Source organism: Manis javanica, chromosome 6 (genome assembly GCF_040802235.1).
Source record: "Manis javanica isolate MJ-LG chromosome 6, MJ_LKY, whole genome shotgun sequence".
Lineage (NCBI taxonomy): Eukaryota > Metazoa > Chordata > Mammalia > Pholidota > Manidae > Manis > Manis javanica.
The window spans coordinates 74,969,912-74,994,740 of NC_133161.1; the positions used below are offsets into that span (position 1 = coordinate 74,969,912).

General features: G+C 41.4%; 2 long non-coding RNA genes across 3 annotated transcripts in view; one reads left to right on the top strand and one right to left on the bottom strand.

The window, feature by feature from the left end:
- Window positions 1-2,567: 2,567 nt before the first annotated feature.
- The window catches only part of LOC140849920 (uncharacterized), a 71,281-nt gene continuing 49,019 nt past the window's right edge, over window positions 2,568-24,829 (bottom strand). The window contains exon 3 of one of the 2 annotated variants that reach the window (XR_012132320.1): window positions 2,568-3,462. This is a non-coding gene — a long non-coding RNA (uncharacterized lncRNA). Of the gene's footprint in view, window positions 3,463-23,007; window positions 24,635-24,829 lie in introns of those variants that run through there. The other variant, XR_012132321.1, reaches the window with a different exon arrangement.
- LOC140849921 (uncharacterized) lies at window positions 3,197-24,575 on the top strand. The gene is made up of 3 exons (XR_012132322.1): window positions 3,197-3,312; window positions 19,547-19,617; window positions 24,423-24,575. It is a non-coding gene; the product is annotated as an uncharacterized lncRNA (long non-coding RNA).

The window sequence follows — 24,829 nt, forward strand, 5'->3', positions numbered from 1 at the left end:
AGGGGGAAGGGAGAGGATGGGAGGCTTCTGCGGGGGTGGAGGCGGCGGTGGTGGCGGCGATAGAGGAAGGGGGAGGGGCTGTTGTAGGAGAAGAAGGGGATGGGAGAGGACGGGAGGCTTCTGCCATGGGGAAAGAGGCGGCAGCGGCGGCAGAGGGTGGAGGGGTTGTAGGAGGGGGAGGGGCCGAAGGGGGAAGTCTGTATGGCGGAGTCTCGTCGGCCGGGTCAAAGGTAATTGAAGAGGGACTGGGAGTGTGTGGAGGGGAGGGAGACGGCTTGCAGGCTAGGAGAACTTGGGGCAGGGAGCAGGTGGTGCAGAGGCTGGGATTTTGAGCTAGGAGGCGAAAAGCTTCGATATAGGGAATCTCCTTCCATTTTTTCAGGCGCTGGCAGTAGTTAAAGAGATTGCGAGTGATGTTAGGATCAAGAGTTCCCCCTGCGGGCCATTGGTTGTTATTGTCTAGGGGGTATGTCGGCCAGTCTTGGGAGCAATATTTAAGGGGAAGTTTTGGTTTTATATCAGGCGTCAGGGAGAGGGTAGCCAGATGCTTAAGCAGGCATTCAAGAGGTGAACTTTCAGGGAGGGATGAGGAGGCTCCCATGGCTAAAGGACAGAGAAGGAGACAAACAGGGGAAGACGAACGGAGATCCTCGGACTGGAGGCAGACCACAAGGAGACAAAGGGCATCCCCGATGATCCTTGGTGGTCTGTGGAAACTCGTATACGAGTCAGAATTTCTTGGGAAGTGTGGGTCGTCACCCAGACTTCCCTAAGAAGGCAGAGTGCCGGAGTCACGAGGTACCTAGCGCTAGGCGTTTTCAGCAGACCGAACAGGTTTCGGCGGATGGAACAGAAGGAGGAGGGGGCGGGAAAGGGAGCGTTCTCATCCGCAAAGGAGTCACCTCGTTTATGGCTGTTGGAGGGGGGGCTGAGAGTCTGCTGCAGCTGTGAAGGCCTGAGGTGGGGGTTTATGGCTTTTGGAGGAGGGGCCTGAGGGTCCGCTGCAGCCGTGAAGGCCTGAGGCGGGGATTTATGGCTGTCGGGGGAGGGGCCTGAGGGTCCGCCGCAGCCGTGAAGGCCTGAGGCGGGGAGCGTTCCCTCCTCGTCCCCAAGCGTCAGGGCCTTGCCGGACGATCACGGTCAATGGCACTGCGATAGCTCAGGGAAGAGTGGCCCACCCCGTGGGTGGGGAGGGAAACTTACCTAAAGGCCAAAGAGGAGTGGTGAGTGTGATGAGCCAGCGCCGGAAAAAGAGGACGAGGGCAAGCTGCTGCTGGTGTTGGGGGAAGACGGGGCCCAGTTGGGGTGTCCCATCTCCCGGGTTTTGGCACCATTGAAAGGAAAGGAGTGACACACAACAGCAATTCACCGGAGAGTTCCGCTTTATTAGGGAAAGGTGCTGGGTTATATAGGAAGGGGCATAGGGTGATTGTGGTGTTACTTCTATGGGGCTGGTGGCTGTTGGCTAGGTGCTGGGATTGGGAGGGGGGCGAGAGGTGATTGGGCTTCAGGTGGCACCGGCGGGAACCGAGGACCCTGAAAAGAAGCCAGAAGTTTGCCATCTTACTGGTGGGGACCCTTCAATGCTGATGCTCCTGGTCTGCAGACCACACTCTGAGAACTCCAGCAAAGTTGCTCAGTGTCTGCAATGCTGGTGTTGTGGGACCCAATAATTCTTCTGAGGTGATGTCCTGCACATTGTAGGCTGTTCGGCTGCACCCCTGGCCCCTACCCCATAAGGTGCCCAAAACAATGTCCGCACACATGACACCCAAAAAATGTCCCCAGAAATTGCCAGATGTCCCACAGGGGGAAAACTGCCCACTGAGAACCACTGATTTAGACAAATAGCAAAATAATATCTTTTTATCTCTGAATGCAAATTTTTCTATTTTTTTTAAAGTGAGGAGTTTTACCCCAGACTCATTTTTATTTTTCTGAAAAACAATTTGGTAATAATACATATTCCTCCTTTCTTTAAAGGTCAGGTGAACAGAGAGGGGCAAATTTTTCAGACTAAAAGTCATGCCTCAGTTCTGATTTATTAGGCAACAGAGGATGTAAAGCAACCTTTTCTACCCATTCTATGACCTAAGGTTCTTCCCTAAATCTCAAGTATTTGGGTATATTTGGGATGTATTCCTTAAACTGCTTTCAAGTTCGAATATTTTACATAATTCCCTAGTGTAAACAATACAGACTATATTCTGGAGTCACCTTAAATCAGGAAAATAATGCTGACATAAAAATAACAAAAGGGAGTTAAGACACCTGTAAAAAATACCCCGAAGTGAAAAAATAATTATCAAAGACAGGTGAAATACCCAGGAGGGAGGTGAAGCACACTGACACTAAAAGCAAATAATAAGCAACAGTTCATCACAAACTTTTTATTGAAAAAGTAAATCAACTGTGAATATACATCTTTGGGATGGAGACAGAACTAAACATCTAAGAACCTCCAAACCAACTGCCCTCAAGAAATGTAGTGTGTAACTATTTCTTCTTTAGGGTTCACATAAGTGTTATTAATTTAATATTAAATTTAAGATGAAAAGGATTACTCGTAAAAAAAAAAAAAAAAAAAAAAAAAGCAAAGAAAGTCAGTCCAGCAGCCCACCCTCTGACTGTAAGATTCAGTTCCTCTATCCCTTCTAGCAAGAATTTCTGGTCTCATTCAATAGAAGGAACTAGTAAGGGCTATCGTACATTAGGGTCTTAGTGCACGCTAAAGGTAGTAGTTAAATGTTGGAGACCGCCTTTGTCTTCTCACATGTTTGTAGGCAGAATGGGAAAGCACCTTCCCCCATGTCTGAACGCAGCATGGGAAAGCACCAGGTTGAGAACAACCCGTGCAGTCCTTGGAAGTTCTCTCTCCACAGAAACATATCTTGTCCTCGAAGACGAGCCAAGACTCCTCACTCTGAAAATAGGGAGACATTGAAGATGTGTGGAAATACCGTCCCTGCTTCTGGCTATGCCCTTCCCCCACTTGCCGAAGTGGCGGGAATGGAGAACAAAGAACATTCTGTTTCCGCATTCTGAGCAACTAACTGGAACCCTGCTGAGCCTACCTTTGCCAGGCTACCACTGTCGTCAATACTGTGCTTGATTGTCTATTGGATAATGCTATGTCCTGGAATCATGTAACCCCACTGCATTATATAAACCCTGGACCTTCATTAAAGTTTTGCTGGCGATGTGTGGGAGTGTCAGCGCTCCCAATTCTTTCTGTCTTTCTTTCTTTTCTTCGCCCCGCTTCCGCACTTCAGGACCTGCTCGACTAGGCGCGGCTGGACTGCGGCAGTTAAAGTAGGAACTCCTTTTCCAGTTTAATTCCTTCCCTACATGCCTCTTCTTTAACTTAGTTGGGGCACTCCTGTTCCGTAGTTTGCTGTGTTCTCTCTTATTTGTTTGGTCTGTTTAGGGTAAATGCACAGGCAAGCCACACAAAGAAAAGTCCTGTAAGATTAAACAGCAAACATGTCACGTCAAGGTTTCAACAGATGCCTTACAGCCTTGAAGTATGTCTCTAAATTACAATTCAGTGACCTTTTGAAGAGGAGAGATTGGGAAAGACATTTAATTGTTTCCTACATGTCGACTGGCCACAAGGGCCAGAAAGAGTTATAGAGTAGAATAGCGGGCTCTGTGCAGAAGGAATTCATCAGAACTGTGAGGAAGAATAAGATGACAGTGGATCAACAGACCTAAATGGGACTTGCACTTCAGACACACCCTAGCTCATGTTTTGGTTCCAAACATGGTTCTCAGTGTGGCAGGTGAAAATAAGAATGGGAAGATAGGAGGAATAGTCTTTTGTGTTAGTAGTGCCTCTTCAAACTGCAAAAGACATATTTTATACATGCTGCAGAATTGAATTATTTTTAAATTTCTCATTTTATTTTTAAAAAATCAAGAATCTGGGCGGAGCCAGGATGGCGGCGTGAGTAGAGCAGTGGAAATCTCCTCCCAAAAACACATAGACCTATGAAAATATAACAAAGAAAAATCTTCCTAAAATAGAGACCACAGGACACAGGACAACATCCAGACCACATCCACACCTGCAAGGAACCAGCGCCTTGCGAAGGGGGTAAGATACAAGCCCCGGCCCGGCGGGACCCGAGCGCCCCTCCCCCCGGCTCCCAGCGGGTGGAGAGAAACCGGAGCGGTTTTTTTTTTTTTTTTTTCTTGGCGAGCGCTTTTTGGAAGCCTTAGAGGGACGGGCCCCCGTTGCTGGGGAGGCAGGGTGGCGGGACCAGTGAGCAGGTGCCTGGGAACGGCGCCGGAGGACAAAGAATATCCCGCGTTTCTCCCTGCGGGACGGGCGGGCGGGTGCCTGAGACCAGTGCCTGAGGACGGAGGAGGTCGCGCGTTTTTCCTTTTTTTTTTTCTCTCTTTTTGGCGAGCGCTTTTTGGAAGCCTTGAAGGGACGGGGACCCCAGTGCTAGGGAGGCAAGGTGGCGGGACTGGTGAGCGGGTGGCTGGGACCGGCGCCTGAGGACAAAGAATATCCCACGTTTTTCCCTGCGGGACCGGTGGGCGGGTGCCTGAGACCGGCACTTGAGGACAGAGGAAATCGCGCGTTTTTCCCCTTTTTTTTTCCTTTTCTGCGAGTGCTTTTTGGAAGCCTAAAAGGGACAGGGACCCCGGTGCTAGGGAGGCAGCAAGGCGGGACTGGTGAGCGGGTGCCTGGGACCGGCACCTGAGGACAAAGAATATCCCGCGTTTTTCCCTGTGGGACTGGTGGGTGGGTGCCTGAGACCGGCACCTGAGGACGGAAGAAATCGCGTGTTTTTCCCCTTTTTTTCTCTCTTTTTGGCGAGTGCTTTTTGGAAGCCTTGAAGGGACAGGGACCCCGGTGCTAGGGAGGCAGGGCGGCGGGACTGGTGAGCGGGTGCCTGGGACCAGTGCCTGAGGACAAAGAATATCGAGCGTTGCTTCCCTGAGGGACCGGTGGGTGGGTGCTTTTTGGAAACCTTGAAAGGACAGGGACCCTGGTGCTAGGGAGACAGGGCAGCAGGACCAGTGAGTGGGTGCCTGGGACCGGCAACTGAGGAAAAAAAAAAAAAATCGCTTGTTTTTTCCTTTTTTTTTTCTTTCTTTCTGTTCCCTCTCTCATTGTTGCTGTTGTTGTTTTGGTTTGGAGAGTGCTTTTTGGAAATCTTAAAGGGGAAGGACAGGTCACTTAGACCAGAGGCAGGGAATCTGGGGATCTCTGGGCACTCTAACCCCCTGGGCAGCAGGGAGCACAGAGGCCCCTTACGGAGATAAATAGCCTCCTGGCCGATCCCCATCCAACGGGGCTCCACCATTTTGGAGGAACAGCCCCAGCCAGGCCAAGCCCACAGCAACAGCGGAGATAAACCCCAAAGCAACTGGGCAGGAAGCAGAAGCCCTGTCTGCGCACAGCTGCCCAGCACAAGCAACTAGAGGTTGCTAGTCTCCCAGGAAAAGGATACAAACCAACAAGAAGGGAAGCTCTTCCAGCAGTCACTTGTACCAGCTCTGCAAACTATCTCTATCACCATGAAAAGGCAAAACTACAGGCAGACAAAGATCACAGAGACAACACCTGAGAAGGAGACAGACCTAACTAGTCCTCCTGAAAAAGAATTCAAAATAAAAATCATGAACATGCTGACAGAGATGCAGAGAAAAATGCAAGAGCAATGGGATGAGATGCAGAGAAAAATGCAAGAGCAGTGGGATGAAGTCCGGAAGGAGATCACAGATGTCAGGAAAGAGATCACAGAAGTGAAACAATCCCTGGAAGGATTTATAAGCAGAATGGATAAGATGCAAGAGGCCATTGAAGGAATAGAAGCCAGAGAACAGGAACGTATAGAAGCTGACATAGAGAGAGATAAAAGGATCTCCAGGAATGAAACAACACTAAGAGAAATATGTGACCAATACAAAAGGAAAAACATTCGTATTATAGGGATACCAGAAGAGGAAGAAAGAGGAAAAGGGATAGAAAGTGTCTTTGAAGAAATAATTGCTGAAAACTTCCCCAAACTGGGGGAGGAAATAATCGAACAGACCATGGAATTACACAGAACTCCCAACAGAAAGGATCCAAGGAGGACAACACCAAGACACATAATAATTAAAATGGCAAGGATCAAGGACAAGGAAAGAGTTTTAAAGGCAGCTAGAGAGAAAAAGGTCACCTATAAAGGAAAACCAATCAGGCTAACATCAGACTTCTCAACAGAAACCCTACAGGCCAGAAGAGAATGGCATGATATACTTAATGCAATGAAACAGAAGGGCCTTGAACCAAGGATACTGTATCCAGCACGACTATCATTTAAATATGATGGTGGGATTAAACAATTCCCAGACAAGCAAAAGCTGAGGGAATTTGCTTCCCACAAACCACCTCTACAGGGCATCCTACAGGGACTGCTCTAGATGGGAGCACCCCTAAAAAGAGCACAGAACAAAACACACAACATATGAAGAATGGAGGAGGAGGAATAAGAAGGGAGAGAAGAAAAGAATCTCCAGACAGTGTATATAACAGCTCAATAAGCGAGCTAAGTTAGGCAGTAAGATACTAAAGAGGTTAACCTTGAACCTTTGGTAACCACGAATCTAAAGCCTGAAATGGCAATAAGTACATATCTCTCACTAGTCACCCTAAATGTAAATGGACTTAATGCACCAATCAAAAGACATAGAGTAATAGAATGGATAAAAAAGCAAGACCCATCTATATGCTGCTTACAAGAAACTCACCTTAAACCCAAAGATAAGCATAGACTAAAAGTCAAGGGATGGAAAAACATATTTCAGGCAAACAACAGTGAGAAGAAAGCAGGGGTTGCAGTACTAATATCAGACAAAATAGACTTCAAAACAAAGAAAGTAACAAGAGATAAAGAAGGCCACTACATAATGATAAAGGGCTCAGTCCAACAAGAGGATATAACCATTCTAAATATATATGCACCCAATACAGGAGCACCAGCATATGTGAAGCAAATACTAACAGAACTAAAGAGGGAAATAGACTGCAATGCATTCATTGTAGGAGACTTCAACACACCACTCACCCCAAAGGATAGATCCACCGGGCAGAAAATAAGTAAAGACACACAGGCACTGAACAACACACTAGAACAGATGGACCTAATAGACATCTATAGAACTCTACATCCAAAAGCAACAGGATATACATTCTTCTCAAATGCACATGGAACATTCTCCAGAATAGACCACATACTAGCTCACAAAAAGAGCCTCAGTAAATTCCAAAATATTGAAATTCTACCAACCAATTTTTCAGACCACAAAGGTATGAAAGTAGAAATAAATTCTACAAAGAAAACAAAAAGACTGACAAACACATGGAGGCTTAACAACATGCTACTAAATAATCAATGGATCAATGAACAAATCAAAATAGAGATCAAGGAATATATAGAAACAAATGACAACAACAACACTAAGCCCCAACTTCTGTGGGATGCAGCGAAAGCAGTCTTAGGAGGAAAGTATATAGCAATCCAGGCACACTTGAAGAAGGAAGAACAATCCCAAATGAATAGTCTAACATCACAATTATTAAAACTGGAAAAAGAAGAACAAATGAGGCCTAAAGTCAGCAGAAGGAGGGACATAATAAAGATCAGAGAAGAAATAAACAAAATTGAGAAGAATAAAACAATAGCAAAAATCAACGAAACCAAGAGCTGGTTCTTTGAGAAAATAAACAAAATAGATAAGCCTCTAGCCCAACTTATTAAGAGAAAAAGAGAGTCAACACAAATCAACATAATCAGAAATGAGAATGGAAAAATCACGACAGACTCCACAGAAATACAAAGAATTATTAAAGACTCCTATGAAAACCTATATGCCAACAAGCTGGAAAACCTAGAAGAAATGGACAACTTCCTAGAAAAATACAACCTCCCAAGACTGACCAAGGAAGAAACACAAAAGTTAAACAAACCAATTACAAGCAAAGAAATTGAAACAGTAATCAAAAAACTACCCAAGAACAAAACCCCGGGGCCGGACGGATTTACCTCGGAATTTTATCAGACACACAGAGAAGACATAATACCCATTCTCCTTAAAGTGTTCCACAAAATAGAAGAAGAGGGAATACTCCCAAACTCATTCTATGAAGCCAACATCACCCTAATACCAAAACCAGGAAAAGACCCCACCAAAAAAGAAAATTACAGACCAATATCCCTGATGAATGTAGATGCAAAAATACTCAATAAAATATTAGCAAACAGAATTCAACAGTATATCAAAAGGATCATACACCATGACCAAGTGGGGTTCATCCCAGGGATGCAAGGATGGTACAACATTCGAAAATCCATCAACATCATCCACCACATCAACAAAAAGAAAGACAAAAACCACATGATCATCTCCATAGATGCTGAAAAAGCATTTGACAAAATTCAACATCCATTCATGATAAAAACTCTCAGCAAAATGGGAATAGAGGGCAAGTACCTCAACATAATAAAGGCCATATATGATAAACCCACAGCCAGCATAATACTGAACAGCGAGAAGCTGAAAGCATTTCCACTGAGATCGGGAACCAGACAGGGATGCCCACTATCCCCACTGTTATTTAACATAATACTGGAGGTCTTAGCCACGGCAATCAGACAAAACAAAGAAATACAAGGAATCCAGATTGGTAAAGAAGAAGTTAAACTGTCACTATTTGCAGATGATATGATACTGTACATAAAAAACCCTAAAGACTCCACTCCAAAACTACTAGAACTGATATCGGAATACAGCAAAGTTGCAGGATACAAAATTAACACACAGAAATCTGTAGCTTTCCTATACACTAACAACGAATCAATAGAAAGAGAAATCAGGAAAACAATTCCATTCACCATTGCATCAAAAAGAATAAAATACCTAGGAATAAACCTAACCAAAGAACTGAAAGACTTATACTCTGAAAACTACAAGTCACTCTTAAGAGAAATTAAAGGGGACACTAATAAATGGAAACTCATCCCATGCTCATGGCTAGGAAGAATTAATATCGTCAAAATGGCCATCCTGCCCAAAGCAATATACAGATTCGATGCAATCCCTCTCAAATTACCAGCAACATTCTTCAATGAATTGGAACAAATAATTCAAAAATTCATATGGAAACACCAAAGACCCCGAATAGCCAAAGCAATCCTGAAAAAGAAGAATAAAGTAGGGGGGATCTCACTCCCCAACTTCAAGCTCTACTACAAAGCCATAGTAATCAAGACAATTTGGTACTGGCACAGGAACAGAGCCACAGACCAGTGGAACAGATTAGAGACCCCAGAAATTAACCCAAACATATATGGTCAATTAATATTTGATAAAGGAGCCATCGACATACAATGGCAAAATGACAGTCTCTTCAACAGATGGTGCTGGCAAAACTGGACAGCTACATGTAGGAGAATGAAACTGGACCATTGTCTAACCCCATATACAAAGGTAAACTCAAAATGGATCAAAGACCTGAATGTAAGTCACGAAACCATTAAACTCTTGGAAAAAAACATAGGCAAAAACCTCTTAGACATAAACATGAGTGATCTCTTCTTGAACATATCTCCCCGGGCAAGGAAAACAACAGCAAAAATGAGCAAGTGGGACTACATTAAGCTGAAAAGCTTCTGTACAGCGAAAGACACCATCAATAGAACAAAAAGGAACCCTACAGTATGGGAGAATATATTTGAAAATGACAGATCTGATAAAGGCTTGACGTCCAGAATATATAAAGAGCTCACACGCCTCAACAAAGAAAAAACAAATAACCCAATTAAAAAATGGGCAGAGGAACTGAACAGAAAGTTCTCCAAAAAAGAAATACAGATGGCCAAGAGACACATGAAAAGATGCTCCACAGCGCTAATTATCAGAGAAATGCAAATTAAAACTACAATGAGGTATCACCTCACACCAGTAAGGATAGCTGCCATCCAAAAGACAAACAACAACAAATGTTGGCAAGGCTGTGGAGAAAGGGGAACCCTCCTACACTGCTGGTGGGAATGTAAATTAGTTCAACCATTGTGGAAAGCAGTATGGAGGTGCATCAAAATGCTCAAAACAGACCTACCATTTGACCCAGGAATTCCACTCCTAGGAATTTACCCTAAGAACGCAGCAATCAAGTTTGAGAAAGACAGATGCACTCCTATGTTTATCGCAGCACTATTTACAATAGCCAAGAATTGGAAGCAACCTAAATGTCCATCGGTAGATGAATGGATAAAGAAGATGTGGTACATATACACAATGGAATACTACTCAGCCATAAGAAGTGGAAAAATCCAACCATTTGCAGCAACATGGATGGAGCTGGAGAGTATTATGCTCAGTGAAATAAGCCAAGCGGAGAAAGAGAAATACCAAATGATTTCACTCATCTGAGGAGTATAGGAACAAAGGAAAAACTGAAGGAACAAAACAGCAGCAGAATTACAGAAACCAAAAATGGACTAACAGGTACCAAAGGGAAAGGAACTGGGGAGGATGGGTGGGCAGGGAGGGATAAGGGGGGGGAAGAAGAAGGGGGGTATTAAGATTAGCATGCATGGGGGGGAGGGAGAAAGGGGAGGGTGGGCTGCACAACACAGAGAGGACAAGTAGTGACTCTACCACATTTTGCTAAGCTGATGGACAGTAACCGTAATGTGGTTGTTAGGGGGGACCTGATATAGGGGAGAGCATAGTAAACATAGTATTCTTCAGGTAAGTGTAGATTAAAAATTTAAAAAAAAAAAAAAAAGAAAGAAAGAAAGAAAAGGGGGATTACTCCTTAACAGGATAAAACTATTGGTAAATCAAAGATCAACGCATGCTTTAAATATCCTTAATGTTGATCACTTAAAGGGTGTCAGATGATCAGCTATGGAGGTACTCTTTTCTGATAATATTCCTTTCTCTTAATTAAAAAAAAAAAAAAAAAAGCAGTTACTGTGTGCTGACCTCCAATGAGTTCTGCACAGTGGTATAGAGGGCATGTCAAAGTGTGGGCAAAGGGTCTGTTTGTTTCTACGCAGAAGATCAAGGCCTAGCTTGGATACCCAGAAAATGAACTAAGATACGATATGAGGAGGAGCTTCCGGCATCAGCACTCTCTGGAGGACTCGTTCCGGGGGATGATCATCAAAAAGCCTCCACAGGGATCCGGACGATGCTGCGGTTGTGGCTGCATCCAGCCCACCATCTCCTGGACTTGCCATAAGAAGGAGGAGGGAGATGTCTAGGCTGGCATGTGCATACAGTGAGACAACGAATTTGACTGGATCTGTACTGTTGGAACTCAACCAGGAGTTGGGAGGGGTGCAAGTTGTAGCACCCCAAAATCTCATGACTATAGACTATCTATGGTTAAAAGAACATATGGGATGTGAACAGATCCCAGAAATGGGCTGCTTTAATTTGTCTGATGGTTCAAGTACAGTTGGAAAATATCCATCATATCATAGATAAATTTTCACAAATGCCTAGGGTGCCTAAATGGTTTTCTTGGCTTCACTGGAGATGGATGGTAATTATAGATTTGCTTTGTTTATGTCACCGTATTCCTATTATGTCAATATGTGTGTGCAAATTAGTTAGTAGTTTAAAACCTATACATACTTAAGGTACTATACAAGAAGATATGTCAAAGAAATAATCAATCCTCCCAAGTTTCCTTCATATGCTACATCTATAGCTTTTCTTCTTCCTTCCTAATTACAAACTTTAAATAGAATTCGTGCCTCATATCGAATTTACCGAGTATCATAATTCCTCCAGGTGGTAAAGATACCTCGAGACAAGTGCTGGGCATAGAAGCCACAGGGCATAAATCTGCAAAGAAGTAAAAAGCTAACCTTTGCAAACAATATGGCTTCTCTCTCACTTACCAACTTTACATTTCCCTGTATGGCCCCGGAAGATGACTGGTTACCCAGAGACGGGTAAGATTCCTCAAGGGAGGAACAACCTAAGACAGGCACAGTCGCAGGGGGGCCATCAGGTGAGAATTTGGGGATCAACAGAGGTGAGGCTCAGAACCTCACCCCCCCTGCTTTGAGAGAAATCTTCTGCATCCGTGGATGTCTTGCTGCCCTTGTCTAGCCTGGATTAATACTTAGTCCATAGGCACACACCTGATCATCTGATCATCTACATTTGTCTTCTTACAGCACTAAACTATGTTTTCTACCTTTATCTTGCATCTACCTACCACTTCAGCATTTTATTAAAAATAAAAATAATAATAATAATAGGAGAAATGTGGGATCAACATATAAATCAAGTACAAAAATCAAATGAATATTCATATTTGACCTGATGGTTTATAGGTCATATTGCATGATCAAAACCGAAAGTTTCTGTGATGACTGCCCTTGTACTGTTCACCATGTAAGAATTTATTCACTCTGTAAGAATTCGTTCACCATGTAAGAACTTGTTCGTTATGCTTCAGAAGATTGGAGACTGACGAGAATTAGGCTTGAGATGGATTAATGATTGTACATTGAGCATTGACCCCCCTATACTGAATTTTATTGTTGTTAACAACCATTTGATCAATAAATATGAGAGATGCCCTCTCAAAAAAAAAAAAAAAAAAAAAAACCCTAAAGACTCCACTCCAAAACTACTAGAACTGATATCGGAATACAGCAAAGTTGCAGGATACAAAATTAACACACAGAAATCTGTAGCTTTCCTATACACTAACAACGAATCAATAGAAAGAGAAATCAGGAAAACAATTCCATTCACCATTGCATCAAAAAGAATAAAATACCTAGGAATAAACCTAACCAAAGAACTGAAAGACTTATACTCTGAAAACTACAAGTCACTCTTAAGAGAAATTAAAGGGGACACTAATAAATGGAAACTCATCCCATGCTCATGGCTAGGAAGAATTAATATCGTCAAAATGGCCATCCTGCCCAAAGCAATATACAGATTCGATGCAATCCCTCTCAAATTACCAGCAACATTCTTCAATGAATTGGAACAAATAATTCAAAAATTCATATGGAAACACCAAAGACCCCGAATAGCCAAAGCAATCCTGAAAAAGAAGAATAAAGTAGGGGGGATCTCACTCCCCAACTTCAAGCTCTACTACAAAGCCATAGTAATCAAGACAATTTGGTACTGGCACAAGAACAGAGCCACAGACCAGTGGAACAGATTAGAGACCCCAGAAATTAACCCAAACATATATGGTCAATTAATATTTGATAAAGGAGCCATGGACATACAATGGCAAAATGACAGTCTCTTCAACAGATGGTGCTGGCAAAACTGGACAGCTACATGTAGGAGAATGAAACTGGACCATTGTCTAACCCCATATACAAAGGTAAACTCAAAATGGATCAAAGACCTGAATGTAAGTCACGAAACCATTAAACTCTTGGAAAAAAACATAGGCAAAAACCTCTTAGACATAAACATGAGTGATCTCTTCTTGAACATATCTCCCCGGGCAAGGAAAACAACAGCAAAAATGAGCAAGTGGGACTACATTAAGCTGAAAAGCTTCTGTACAGCGAAAGACACCATCAATAGAACAAAAAGGAACCCTACAGTATGGGAGAATATATTTGAAAATGACAGATCCGATAAAGGCTTGACGTCCAGAATATATAAAGAGCTCACACGCCTCAACAAACAAAAAACAAATAACCCAATTAAAAAATGGGCAGAGGAACTGAACAGACAGTTCTCCAAAAAAGAAATACAGATGGCCAAGAGACACATGAAAAGATGCTCCACATCGCTAATTATCAGAGAAATGCAAATTAAAACTACAATGAGGTATCACCTCACACCAGTAAGGATAGCTGCCATCCAAAAGACAAACAACAACAAATGTTGGCGAGGCTGTGGAGAAAGGGGAACCCTCCTACACTGCTGGTGGGAATGTAAATTAGTTCAACCATTGTGGAAAGCAGTATGGAGGTGCATCAAAATGCTCTAAACAGACCTACCATTTGACCCAGGAATTCCACTCCTAGGAATTTACCCTAAGAACGCAGCAATCAAGTTTGAGAAAGACAGATGCACTCCTATGTTTATCGCAGCACTATTTACAATAGCCAAGAATTGGAAGCAACCTAAATGTCCATCGGTAGATGAATGGATAAAGAAGATGTGGTACATATACACAATGGAATACTACTCAGCCATAAGAAGTGGAAAAATCCAACCATTTGCAGCAACATGGATGGAGCTGGAGAGTATTATGCTCAGTGAAATAAGCCAAGCGGAGAAAGAGAAATACCAAATGATGTCACTCATCTGAGGAGTATAGGAACAAAGGAAAAACTGAAGGAACAAAACAGCAGTGGAATTACAGAACCCAAAAATGGACTAACAGGTACCAAAGGGAAAGGAACTGGGAGGATGGGTGGGCAGGGAGGGATAAGGGGGGGGGAAGAAGAAGGGGGGTATTAAGATTAGCATGTATGGGGGGGAGGGAACAAGGGGATGGTGGGCTGCACAACACAGAGAGGACAAGTAGTGACTCTACAACATTTTGCTAAGCTGATGGACAGTAACCATAATGTGGTTGTTAGGGGGGACCTGATATAGGGGAGAGCATAGTTAACATAGTATTCTTCATGTAAGTGTAGATTAAAAATTTAAAAAAAAAAAAAAAAAAAAGAAAGAAAGAAAGAAAGAAAGAAAAGGGGGATTTCTCCTTAACAGGATAAAACTATTGGTAAATCAAAGATCAACGCATGCTTTAAATATCCTTAATGTTGATCACTTAAAGGGTGTCAGATGATCAGCTATGGAGGTACTCTTTTCTGATAATATTCCTTTCTCTTAATTTAAAAAAAAAAAAGCAGTTACTGTGTGCTGACCTCCAATGAGTTCTGCACAGTGGTATAGAGGGCATGTCAAAGTGTGGGCAAAGGGTCTCTTTGTTTCTATGCAGAAGATCAAGGCCTAGCTTGGATACCCAGAAAATGAACTAAGATACGATATGAGGAGGAGCTTCCGGCATCAGCACTCTCTGGAGGACTTGTGCCGGGGGATGATCATCAAAAAGCCTCCACAGGGATCCGGACGATGCTGCGGTTGTGGCTGCATCCAGCCCACCGTCTCCTGGACTTGCCATAAGAATGAGGAGGGAGATGTCTAGGCTGGCATGTGCATACAGTGAGACAACGAATTTGACCGGATCTGTACTGTTGGAACTCAACCTGGAGTTGGGAGGGGTGCAAGTTGTAGCACCCCAAAATCTCATGACTATAGACTATCTATGGTTAAAAGAACATATGGGATGTGAACAGATCCCAGAAATGGGCTGCTTTAATTTGTCTGATGGTTCAAGTACAGTTGGACAATATCCATCATATCATAGATAAATTTTCACAAATGCCTAGGGTGCCTAACTGGTTTTCTTGGCTTCACTGGAGATGGATGGTAATTATAGATTTGCTTTGTTTATGTCACCGTATTCCTATTATGTTAATATGTGTGTGCAAATTAGTTAGTAGTTTAAAACCTATACATACTTAAGGTACTATACAAGAAGATATGTCAAAGAAATAATCAATCCTCCCAAGTTTCCTTCATATGCTACATCTATAGCTTTTCTTCTTCCTTCCTAATTACAACCCTTAAATAGAATTCGTGCCTCAGATCGAATTTACCGAGTATCATAATTCCTCCAGGTGGTAAAGATACCTCGAGACAAATGCTGGGCATAGAAGCCACAGGGCATAAATCTGCAAAGAAGTAAAAAGCTAACATTTGCAAACAATATGGCTTCTCTCTCACTTACCAACTTTACATTTCCCTGTATGGCCCCGGAAGATGACTGGTTAGCCAGAGACGGGTAAGATTCCTCAAGGGAGGAACAACCTAAGACAGGCACAGTCGCAGGGGGGCCATCAGGTGAGAATTTGGGGATCAACAGAGGTGAGGCTCAGAACCTCACCCCCCTGCTTTGAGAGAAATCTTCTGCATCCGTGGATGTCTTGCTGCCCTTGTCTAGCCTGGATTAATACTTAGTCCATAGGCACACACCTGATCATCTGATCATCTACATTTGCCTTCTTACAGCACTAAACTATGTTTTCTACCTTTATCTTGCATCTACCTACCACTTCAGCATTTTATTAAAAATAAAAATAATAATAATAATAGGAGAAATGTGGGATCAACATATAAATCAAGTACAAAAATCAAACGAATATTCATATTTGACCTGATTGTTTATAGGTCATATTGCATGATCAAAACCGAAAGTTTCTGTGATGAATGCCCTTGTACTGTTCACCATGTAAGAATTTATTCACTATGTAAGAATTCGTTCACCATGTAAGAACTTGTTCGTTATGCTTCAGAAGATTGGAGACTGACGAGAATTAGGCTTGAGATGGATTAATGATTGTACATTGAGCGTTGACCCCCCTATACTGAATTTTATTGTTGTTAACAACCATTTGATCAATAAATATGAGAGATGCCCTCTCAAAAAAAATAAATAAATAAAAAATAAAAATATATAAAAAAAAAAATCAAGAATCTTAAACAGGCCTTTCATCAGATGTACCTGGACCTAAGTGGGTCCTAGCAGCCACTAGGTCACTATATATTTTTTTCCAAGGAAAAACAGATTGTCTGAATTTGCTTCTATTTGCAACACTACTTACTAAATAAACAGGGGATGTGCCAGCCATAAAACTCACCTCCTAATTACATATGCACCATATCCAACAAGTCCAATATACAGACTATTGCTTTTTGGTCTTTGAGTGTGTTCCATGAAATGACAGTCCCATGGGGTGTTAGTAAATGTTACATTAAAAAAAAAAAAAAGATCTATTTTCAAACAAAATTAACCACTGGACTAAACAAATTTAGAAATATTTCTTCTTACTACACACGTTTTCAAACCTTTAATACCTTTTAATGTTCTTTGTGACTCTGCAAGAGGTATATATTAAGTAGAAATTCCCAAAATCACTTTATCATGAGCCTCCATTGTAAACAACAAAGCATCTTGGGAGAGTATACATCAGCAGACCACAGTTTCAAAAACACTGAAAGGCACATCTTTGTCTGCACCTTGTATTCAATGCCATTTTCTCTTTGGGGACTGAGAATGATGATAGTGCATGTAGCATTCGGTAAATATTAGCTCATATCCCTCTTCTTTTGTCCACACAGGGTTTCCTCTCTGAGCTTGTCCTGATACTCTTGGGTGTATAAGATTAGTGCTGAAGAAAGTGCAAATTTTGTCTGTGTAAGGTTTTCTGGATTGGACCCAGAGGTTTTTAACTGCTTCAGTCAATTACTTGTTCCTTAAAGCCTGAAGTATCATACCAAAATTGTTTAATTGAGCTGAAAAAGGTTATTTACAGTATTTTCCACATAACTGACTTTTTCAGCCAACTGATTTGCATATAGTACAACATTGCTAATTTATACTAATAACTGAGAGAACACTGGAGGTTACAAATTTAAGACTGAGAAAGTACAGTAAGTGAAAGCATGAAATTAAAAGCAATTAGAACTGTCTCATCACAAAAGGGACTTGATTATTTCATGCTTATTATTTATGGTAGTGATTTATAATATGCCATCATTTATCCTGTAATGAAAGCTTCATGATGTGACATTTTACTAACATCCTACAAGAAAGATGGACAAAGCTGCCATAGAGTTGGTAAAGCTTGTCAGCTTTCCTGATGGACCCATTCATTCACTCAGCACTAACTGTACAATGCTTCTGCTCTATGCAAAATATCTTTAAGCACAATTTTAATGACTTTTGTCTACAACTGTAAGACTAATAGTTTTTTGCTAGAACCTGGAAAGCACTGAAAATACTAAGAAGAAAATAGAAAAGAACACGATTAATCCCATCATGTAGAGATGGCCACAGCTAACATTTGCTGTGTTTACTTCCAGTACTTTCCTCTGCTTATATGAAGAAAATGTTAAGTATATAAATATGTTTGCATAATTGAGATATTTTATTTTCAATTTTGCATTCTGGTTCTTCACTTAGCTGTTGATGAAGAGATACCAGATTATATACAAAACTTAATTATTGCTGCATATTTAAAGTGTACCTTAAAGTCATCATTTATGTCAGCCCAGTTAATACTTGGAAATCAGCAGTTGTTTAGTTTCAGTTATTAAAAATAAATTAAAATCATTGCAAAAGTCTAAACTGGTTTTGCCTCATTAGAAGTATAACATTTGAATATGTTCCTGAATAGGTGAAAATAACTCAGTTTGGAAGACTGGACAAATTCAATTCAAACCTGGTATTACTCATACTTGCTACAAATAATGTAGCAACTTCCCTGTGTAAGCAGTAGCAACTCCAGGGAAACAGGAAACAGGCAATGGCTCAATCTATACTTAGCCTTCTAATGAAATTGAGCTTCCTCAGTAGTTAAATTGCATTATAATTTCCATAGTCAATTTCAGCCCACCTCAGTTTGGGGGAACTTCGATTAAAAGCTCCAGAAAAATAATTCTCATTTTCATTGCTACTATTTCTATTTCCAAGGTGAATTAATTGCAGCACTAAATGGGTGATTTTTATAGGACTACATAGGGATTGAATTTCTTACCATTCCTAAGGGTTTTTTTTATCTTAGATCTCCTACACACTCCCTCAAATGAAGACCGAAGCTGTGCCTACAGGAAGCAGATGTGGTACAGTCATTCTCCATTGAAGCTATGGCCACCACATGAGAATAATTGGCATTAATTATGCATTTAACAGTTTAAGCTGACTATGTATTTGCACACCTCCCCTGAAACCTTCCTAACAGCATCCTCTGAAGTGCACCTAACAATCACTTAGAAAGTCCCTTAGGAGCTCTTCAGGAGTCTTGATAGAAATATTTTGCCCAATGGTAGGAAAACACATTAACTTTTAGTAGTTCTGGAATTTACAAGTCCCATTGCTTTGATGTTCCATGCTACAAAATACCTAATACCTGCTCACAGTAGGTTCTCAATAAATATTCATAATCACATAGTCTTAGTGAAATTTAAATGACTACTGAGATTTTTTCATCTCCAGGACTGATGATGTAGTCTTCTCATTGATATTCCCTGGAAAGCTGCTGTAGTCTTGCTATTTCTATTGTAAATCTGAGGCATTCAGAGTTAATAATAGAGATGAGGTCCTTTGTTCGATTACTTCTGGCTCATAAATTAATCTCTTTAGTGTACATGCATACACTGAGGCAAGTTACATTTATCTGTGATACCCAGGAAATAATATTACTTAATGCAGAGAGTTCTCTCTCAAGAAAAGAAAATTCACCCAGGCTCTGTGCCTGCCCTGGTCTGGCAACTTTACATACAGTATCTCATTTGAGCCTTACAATGACTGACAGTGGAGAAAAAGAGAAGCTTGGAGGTGTTAAGTCCAGGATCTGGCCTGATTCAACATCCATCTGACTTCAAGCTTTTGTGTTTATACTTCAACATGAACTAGTTAATGATTACTGTATAACCCAATATATTCCCAATGCCACAGTATATGCCATGGGGCCATGAGGTCCAAGGAGTGGACTGCAAAGGAGACCCATCAGGTTCTTCTGCTTCCCAGTAAGTATATCCTAAAATCATGTCACTGTATAAGAATGCAAGGTCTAGGTAAAGCCAGGAGTTTCTCACCCTCATTTGTTAATGTGCCAGACAGGGTGCTAAGTATGTGGGATACTTCTGTAAGATCTTAGGAAAATAGAATTTTACAGTCCTCCAAATGAAATCCATACCTGGCCAGGGCTCCCCAAAAGTCCCCCACAGAATATGTTGACTGTCTACAGCAAAGAGTCATCTCAGATCAAAAATAGATAACCACGAATCCCAAAATGCCCTTATGTCACCCCTGTGAATAACTGCATCCCTAGGGCAGGAGGGTTCCTAAATCATTTATTCATTCAACAAATGTGTTTTCAGCATCCACTTTTTGCCTGGTACAATTGTAGACACTCAGGATATGTTAGTGAACAAAGCGAAAAAGAAAAAAAAGATTCTAGCCCTCGGGCAGCTTACATTCTAGCAGGTTAGAGACAAGAAACAATAGATATAATAAGTAAATTATACATCATGTATCAGGAGGTGACAAGAAAGATATCTAGTATTGTAAAGGGACTCTGGAATGTGTGTGTGGCAGAATTTGCAATTTTAAACAAGTGAGATTAGACCCCATTGAGAAGTTGAGATTTGAGCAAAGACTTAAAATAAAGTCAAGTGATTAACCTTGCACACTTCTGGGGAAAGAAAGTTTCTGGGAGATGTAGAAAAGCCTTAGGACATAAGCATGCTTGACGTGCTGGAAGAAGCAAGGAGCCTGTGTTGCTTTAGTGGAGTGAACACGAAGTAGGGTAGAAGGATATAGAGAGAGAGATGAGGTCAGATTACGAAGGGCTTTGTAGGACAGTGTAATGACTCTGGGTTTTATCCCAAGTGGGATCTATTGCTAGACTCTGAGCAGAGAAACGACATATGACTAACATATTACAAAGGTTCCCCCAGGGTGCTGTGTTTCAAGGAAAGAGTAAAGCAGTGGTGGGTAGTCAAAGGGATAAGGGAAGTAGCAGGAAGCCCATGTTACAAGGCCACTACAGTACATAAGGTGGGAGGTGCTGGCGCCATGGATCAGTGAAAGTAGTAAAAATAGTGAAAAGTGGTCAAATTCTGGAGATACACTGCAGCAAGACCTAGCAGTATTTTCTGATAAACTGAATGTGGGGTATGAGATAAAGATGAGTGAAGAATGACTTTTCTGGTCTGGGCCTTAGCAGTTGGAAAGATGGATTTTCTATTGCCTAAAATGAGGAGAGCAGGATTTTTTAAGCAGTGGACTAATCAGAAGTTCAGTTTAGGTACATTAAATCTGAACTATCTGTTAGATATATAGGTAGAAAACAATTAAGCAGTCAAAAGTATCACTCTGGAGTAAGAGGGGTCTGATAGGATGATGCAAATTTGGGCATTACTTTTTATTTGTTTGTTCATTTAAGCCACAAGATTGCATGAAATCACAGAGTAAATGAAGACAGAAAAGGCCTCCAAGAACTCTGCCCTGAGCACACTAGTGAGGAGGGGTCTGGGAGACAAGGAGGAGCCAGCAAAGGCACCTCAGAAGGAGCAGCCAGGGATACCCAAGGACAAGAGAGAGCATGGTATCCCAGAAGCCAAAAGAAGGAATTATATTAAAGATAAGAGAGAGATTAATGTGCCAATTGCTACAGTATTAAGATGATGACTGAAAACTGCCCACTGTATTGAGCAACAGGAAGGCATTGGTGACCCAGACAAGAGCAGTTCAAGGGCAATAGCGGGGATAAAACCAGACTGAAAAGAGATGGGAGTAGAGAAATTGGAAATTGAGCTTAGATGATTCAGCTTCAGAGAGTTTTACTGTAAAGAAATTGGGCAATAGTTGGCAGAGGCAGTGGAGTCAAAGAAGAGTGTTTTTGTTTGGTTTGGTTTTGGTTTTGGTTTCTAATATGGTAAAAATAGCCACCTGTTTGCATGGACATAGTCATGACTCAGTAGACCAGTAAAAACAAAAACCAATAATGTCAGAGAGGGAAGAAAAATCTTCTGGAAGAAAGTCCTTGAGTAAGTGAGAGAAGATGAGACCTAATGAGGTACAGACGCCTGTGGGCACAGCCAGAAACCATGGAACCAAAACCATGAAGGCCTGGACACAGCCAACACAAGCCTCTGCTTCTCATCCACTGTACAACTTTGCTCAAAATCACATTATCTCTTTTTTTTCTTCTTTCAGTACCTTTTTGTCTCCCATGTACAATTTGGAAATAATACCTTCTTAAAATTAAATTTTAAATATAAAACTGCTTTTATATTTACAGTCTTTGTAGCATATGTGGGTGCAAGATGCTGGGAGGCTTCAAATGCAGATGTCACAAGAGCTTATGGAAATCCTTTTCCAAAGTCCCAATTTTCTCTGTGAAAATGAAGGTAGGGATGAAAATGTTGACGCTTGGGAAAGAGGAGAAGGTAAAATAGCAATCAGGCACTGGGAAAGAGTGAATAGATTAGCAAAGTTTGGTGTGATTACCAGTGAGCACTAAGAGCCTAACTGAGGATCAGGGTCATGAATGTAAAGACAGACTAGTCAGTGTGACTATGTATTTCTCTTAAGTCACATGCGTGCTGGCCTGGAGAGGTTAGAGAGTTGGAGTTAACCACAGTTGTGATTTGGAAAAGACAGTATGATGAAGGACATGGGACAAAAGAGAGACAATGGCCACTAAGCATCAAGGTTAACTTGGACATGGGAGCAGTAAAAGTGGCATAATCACCAGTTGATTAATTTCACCTCTTTGACAGATTCTGAGAAGGGGACCCAAAGTAGCATGTGTTAACATTCCTTATCAGTGCCCCTGTACATTCAGGCTCTGGAACCAAAACCATGAAGGCCTGGACACAGCCAACACAAGCCTCTGCTTCTCATCCATTGTACAACTTTGCTCAAATCACATTCTCTCTTTTTTTTCTCCTTTGAGCACCTTTTTGTCTCCGTGTACAATTTGGAAATAATACCTTCTTCATGTGATTCTGTAAACTTAATGAAAACATTGGTAGACTTCAAAGTCCTTTAGTAAAAGCATAAACATTATGATAAATTAAGAATTAAATTAAAACTGCTTTTATATTTACAGTCTTTGCAAAAGTGTGTTCTCCATGTGGTTTATACAAAAATACATTTATCCTTATACTTGTATAAATAAATCTTAGTATTAACATCAATTGTTTCAACTGCCTTTCTTTTAAATTTTATTCAATTTTTGCCAATTTAATATCTTGCTGATGTTCAGATGCCAAGAACTGAATGCAGAATTTAGAATAGGCTTACTAGTTTCCTGGCAGATTTATTATGTTAGGAAACAAAAGAAAGGGAATCACTATGTGACAGACAGTACATATTTAATATTCGATTCAATCTTCAAACACTGCTACGGGTTTGCTATTATTATCAGCTTCATTTTACAATGAGAAAACTAGGCTCAGAGATTATGTAATTTGTCTGAAGACAAAGACTGTAACTGGTGAGTCCAGATTTGAACACAGTTATACATGATTCCAAATTATATACCCTTACATGTCATTCTATTTCAATAAAACTTGAAATGTATGAAATGGATTAAAGCCAATGTGGTTCCACTTTACAAAAATGTTCCAAAATATAGAAACTGAGAATTCTGAAGAACCTGCGCTACACTACTCAGGGAAGTAAATTATTCAAGTCTCCACACAGAATGCATTCCAAGAGCCTCTTTTCTTGTTACCTGTACCACCCACATTCCCACCACAGAGGAAGAGGGTCATCCACAGAGAGGAGAAAAGGGAAGGACTCAGAGAGGAAATTCAAGAGTTCTCACTGCCAGTAATATGGGAAATTATAGGATTACTTGCTCAGGAAGGTAAATCTAGATTTTGGTAAAGGCCTGTGTCTTGCCAGTGCTCAGCACTGACTACCTAGTAAAGTTCAGTTCAATGGCCAGAAGTACTGGTAACACTGGTGAAAAGACCAAAGGGAACGTGGGTTCAACCTGTACGAGTGATTTGGAATCCTATCATACACTGAATTCCATTTATATTTTTTTTACATTGTTGTTTCTAAAGGATGTTTCATGTCCTTGAATTTAAGGGCTCCGCATCATAGACAAAAGTGTAAATAAGGGGGGAAAAGATCACACTCGGGGCCAGCAAGTTTCCCAAATAGCTGAAGCCACATTGTAAAGTGGTTTGAGTTGCTAAAAACCTAGCTGAATTAAGTTAGGTTGGTGTGGATTCTATCTGAATGAAGTAGAAAACATGACATAGAATTGAACGATAGCTCTTTGAATGCCTTCTATTGGGGCAATAAGCTAAGAGAAAAATGTAAAGGATTTGGATTGCCAGATTGCTATAGCTAAATTCATTTTATAAAAACTAGAATTTCCTCAGGAAAGGTAATATATAAAATCATGATTTTACTATAATCCCTGTCTATGCTAAGAGAATATTTTCTTTTATGATAGATGCTACTTTAGAGCAAATTATCCCACAACTCTCTGCAGGAGGGAAGGATGGGGCAAGTGGGTGTTTAGAGTATGTTGTTGCTTAACTGCCCCTACTTGTAGACAATTCTCTGCCATCCCATAGTCCAGGCAGTGCCCACCCCTCCTGAAATCACAGGCAGACCGACTGTGACAGTAAACTCACACTTGTAATGCTCACATCAACCAAATAGACCTTTTTACCCAGTCAGCCTAGGACGAAAGAACTTGCTTTAAGCCCAACCATATCATCATAATTATCAAACTTTAAGAAAACTTCCAGTGGGGAATAAATGCTTGTGGTCCAAAATCAACCTCTTCTCATTTTTACAGACTGCAAGGATGCTTCTCTCTGGAAGTTGTGCTCCAGGCAGAGAGGTGTCTTCTCAGCACATCCTTGAAGTGAATCAGCACATGAGAACACGCAGCCCGGGAGTCATGAGAGCCCACGCTGCCATCCTCATCACACTCTCTCCCAGATACAACCCTAGTGAACAGCCCCACGGAACTGCTTCTGTCGTCAGTGTGCAGTGCAAACAGCATCCCTGTCAACAGAGGAGGACATTCTCTGGTCCCACCAGTTCCTCAGCACCCAAGGCTCCATTCTATGTGGGATATCTATCACTTTGAGGGAAAACAGTGTTAACTTAGGAGCAACAGAAGCAGTTTCCTGGGCCCAGTGGCAAATTTCAGTTGACACTAGGTCTGCCCACAAAATTGGTCTGCCTGCTGTAGACAAA